The following is a 4,580-nucleotide window of genomic DNA, read 5'->3' as shown; positions in this document are numbered from 1 at the left end:
GTTCAGGCCGAATTTGGTGAATTTCCTAAGTCGGGAAGTGGTCCAAACGGGGATGGGAGTGAACCTAACTGCTCATACCAACTTTGAGGCTTTGGGGCCGGGTAGCACAGTCGGATTTGACCCGGCGGTTCTGCCGAATGCCTGGCCTTCGAGGGGGGCCTGCCCTCTGAGTTCAGGCCGAATTTGGTGATTTTCCTAAGTCGGGAAGTGGTCCAAACGGGGATGGGAGTGAACCTGACAGCTCATACCGACTTTGGGGCTTCCAAGCCGGGTAGCTCAACCGGATTTGATCCGGCGGTTCTAGCGACTGCCACGGCTTCGAGGGGGGACTGTTGTCTAAGTTCAGGCCGAATTTGGTGAATTTCCCGAGTCGGGAAGTGGTCCAAACGGGGATGGGAGTGAACCTGACAGCTCTTACCGACATTGAGGCTTCGGGGCCGGGTAGCTCAGTCGGATTTGACCCGGCGATTCTGCCGACTTCCACGCCTTCGAGCGGGGACTCTCCTCTAAGTTCAGGCCGAATTTGGTGAATTTCCTAAGTCGGGAAGTGGTCCAAACGGGGATGGGAGTGAACCTGACAGCTCTTACCGACTTTGGGGCTTCCAAGCCGGGTAGCTCAACCGGATTTGATCCGGCGGTTCTAGCGACTGTCACGCCTTCGAGGGGGGACTGTTGTATAAGTTCAGGCCGAATTTGGTGAATTTCCCGAGTCGGGAAGTGGTCCAAACGGGGATGGGAGTGAACCTGACAGCTCTTACCGACTTTGGGGCTTCCAAGCCGGGTAGCTCAACCGGATTTGATCCGGCGGTTCTGCCGACTGTCACGCCTTCGAGGGGGGACTGTTGTATAAGTTCAGGCCGAATTTGGTGAATTTCCCGAGTCGGGAAGTGGTCCAAACGGGGATGGGAGTGAACCTGACAGCTCTTACCGACTTTGAGGCTTCGGGGCCGGGTAGCTCAGCCGGATTTGATCCGGCGGTTCTGCCGACTGTCACGCCTTCGAGGGGGGACTGTCCTCTGAGTTCAGGCCGAATTTGGTGAATTTCCCGAGTCGGGAAGTGGTCCAAACGGGGATGGGAGTGAACCTGACAGCTCATACCGACTTTGAGGCTTCCAAGCCGGGTAGCTCAGCCGGATTTGACCCGGCGATTCTGCCGACTTCCACGCCTTCGAGGGGGGACTGCCCTCTGAGTTCAGGCCGAATTTGGTGCATTTCCCGAGTCGGGAAGTGGTCTCTGTCACAACGGGGGCAAGTGTCTGAAGAGGTAAAGTGAGTAACCAGCACAGCTTAGGGAAGGGTTCCAAAGTTCTCAACAATGTGAATTCGGTTACCAGGAAAGCTTAGGAAAGCTGCCTGACTGTCCCAAACGAATGAACTGCAAAACTTAGGGAACATGCCCGAAGATGCTTAAAAGTGTGAAATCAGTAAGCAGGAAAGCATAGGAAAGTGCCTGAAAGTGCTAAATGAGTAACATGAAAAACGTAGAAAAATGCCCGAAAATGTTTAAAAGTGTGAACTCAGTAACCAGCAAAACTTAGTAAAACGTTGGAAAAGCAGAAATGAGTAACCAGAAAAACTTAGAAAAATGTTTGAAAATGAGAAATGAGTAACCAGAAAAACTTAGAAAAATGTTTGAAAATGAGAAATGAGTAACCAAGAAAACTTAGAAAAATGCCCAAAAAGAAGAAATCAGTAACCAGAAAAACTTAGAAAAATGTTTGAAAATGAGAAATGAGTAACCAGAAAAACTTAGAAAAATGTTTGAAAATGAGAAATGAGTAACCAAGAAAACTTAGAAAAATGCCCAAAAAGAAGAAATCAGTAACCAGAAAAACTTAGAAAAATGTTTGAAAATGAGAAATGAGTAACCAAGAAAACTTAGAAAAATGTTTGAAAATGAGAAATGAGTAACCAAGAAAACTTAGAAAAATGCCCAAAAAGAAGAAATCAGTAACCAGAAAAACTTAGAAAAATGTTTGAAAATGAGAAATGAGTAACCAAGAAAACTTAGAAAAATGCCCAAAAAGAAGAAATCAGTAACCAGAAAAACTTAGAAAAATGTTTGAAAATGAGAAATGAGTAACCAGAAAAACTTAGAAAAATGTTTGAAAATGAGAAATGAGTAACCAAGAAAACTTAGAAAAATGCCCAAAAAGAAGAAATCAGTAACCAGAAAAACTTAGAAAAATGTTTGAAAATGAGAAATGAGTAACCAAGAAAACTTAGAAAAATGCCCGAAAAGAAGAAATCAGTAACCAGAAAAACTTAGAAAAATTTTCGGCCAAGTGTGAAAAATATTCTAAGTGTCAGCGGAGGAAAATGCCGAAGCATCGGGAAAGATTCAAAAACTCATGCCGAACATGAGTTCCGAAGTGCCGGAGGAACTGGGCGAATTGAGCCCGGCGGTTGGCCAGATGTCGTTTTGAGTCTGCAGCCCGAAAACTTTAACTTTGTCTGCCGCGGAAGTCTGGACCGGGAAAAATCCAAACGGTTTTGCCGGGTTCGAGTTCCAGAGCGAAGCAGTCGAATTTGAAATTCAGACCCATTCAGTGCCACTTGACATTGTGACACAGTGAGGTTGGCGGGGTACCCGGAGATTTCTGGGAACACGATTTTTAGAACAAAATGGCGGCGCGGGACCACTTTGAAAGGCATCCGAAAAACGGTTCCGCGGGCAGAGCACTTGAATGACAGGCCTGTGTGCATGCCCAAGAGCTCTCGGAAGTCTAATTTTTGACACTTTGTCAAATTTTCGACAGACTTACCCAACTCTTGCTGCCTGTTCTAAGAATCAGTCAGAGGCCTGTGCGGCGGTCTCTTGACACTTTGGAGGGCGGGCAAACCCCACGTTGACTCCGGCCGTCCCTCCAAAAGGCACTTGCTATTGGGGGAAAGGATTGCAAGTAGCCTGGTTCCCGTGGGAGCGGCCAGGAAGGGTGCAGGCTGGCCCTTGCCTGAGCATTCCCAAAACCCTCTTCCGCTGAGAGCAGACCTCGCACGCCGCACTACCGGCTCTGGGAGTGGTTGGCCGCTATTGTACATAGTCCGGTCCTTCCTCTGCCACCCGGCAAGTGCGATGGCTCTGCCGCCCTGCGGTGCTCGTCACCCAGGTTTGGGGAACACGATACTTAGAACATGTTGGCGGCTCGGGACCTGCAGGCGAAAGGGGCCCCGTGGTGCTGAGCACATCGACCTCGGGTCTCAGTGCAAGCCGGAGAGTTCGCGGAAGTCTTAAAAGATTTTGACATCTGCTCAATTCTTTGACAGGCTTGCCTGACTCTTTCCGTCCGTTCTAAGAATCAGTCGGAGGCCGGGGCGGGGACGGTCTCTTGACACACGGAGGGTTGGCTTCCCTCCTCAGGTGTTTGTGTCGAAAATGAAGGCGAGAGATGCAAGCGTCCTGGTTCCCCTGGGTGCTGCCAGCAAGGGTGCAGGCTGACCCTTGCCTGAGCACTCCCAAAAGCCTCTTAAGCTGAGAGCAGGCGCCGCACTACCGGCTCTGGGAGTCGTTGGCCGCTATTGTACATAGTCCGGTCCTTCCTCTGCCACCCGGCAAGTGCGATGGCTCTGCCTCCCTGCGGTGCTCGTCACCCAGGTTTGGGGAACACGATACTTAGAACATGTTGGCGGCTCGGGACCTGCAGGCGAAGGGGGCCCCGTGGTGCTGAGCACATCGACCTCGCGTCTCAGTGCAAGCCGGAGAGTTCGCGGAAGTCTTAACAGGCTTGCCTGACTCTTTCCGTCCGTTCTAAGAATCAGTCGGAGGCCGGGGCGGGGACGGTCTCTTGACACACGGAGGGTTGGCTTCCCTCCTCAGGCGTTTGTGTCGAAAATGAAGGCGAGAGATGCAAGCGTCCTGGTTCCCCTGGGTGCTGCCAGCAAGGGTGCAGGCTGACCCTTGCCTGAGCACTCCCAAAAGCCTCTTAGGCTGAGAGCAGGCGCCGCACTACCGGCTCTGGGAGTCGTTGGCCGCTATTGTACATAGTCCGGTCCTTCCTCTGCCACCCGGCAAGTGCGATGGCTCTGCCTCCCTGCGGTGCCCGTCACCCAGGTTTGGAGAACACGATACTTAGAACATGTTGGCGGCTCGGGACCTGCAGGCGAAAGGGGCCCCGTGGTGCTGAGCACATCGACCTCGCGTCTCAGTGCAAGCCGGAGAGTTCGCGGAAGTCTTAACAGGCTTGCCTGACTCTTTCCGTCCGTTCTAAGAATCAGTCGGAGGCCGGGGCGGGGACGGTCTCTTGACACACGGAGGGTTGGCTTCCCTCCTCAGGCGTTTGTGTCGAAAATGAAGGCGAGAGATGCAAGCGTCCTGGTTCCCCTGGGTGCTGCCAGCAAGGGTGCAGGCTGACCCTTGCCTGAGCACTCCCAGAAGCCTCTTAGGCTGAGAGCAGACGCCGCACTACCGGCTCTGGGAGTCGTTGGCCGCTATTGTACATAGTCCGGTCCTTCCTCTGCCACCCGGCAAGTGCGATGGCTCTGCCTCCCTGCGGTGCCCGTCACCCAGGTTTGGAGAACACGATACTAAGAACATGTTGGCGGCTCGGGACCTGCAGGCGAAAGGGGCCCCGTGGTGCTTA

This window comes from Hemiscyllium ocellatum, unplaced genomic scaffold, assembly GCF_020745735.1.
Source record: "Hemiscyllium ocellatum isolate sHemOce1 unplaced genomic scaffold, sHemOce1.pat.X.cur. scaffold_2397_pat_ctg1, whole genome shotgun sequence".
Classification (NCBI taxonomy): Eukaryota; Metazoa; Chordata; class Chondrichthyes; order Orectolobiformes; family Hemiscylliidae; genus Hemiscyllium; species Hemiscyllium ocellatum.
Note: the sequence above shows the minus strand (reverse complement) of the source record.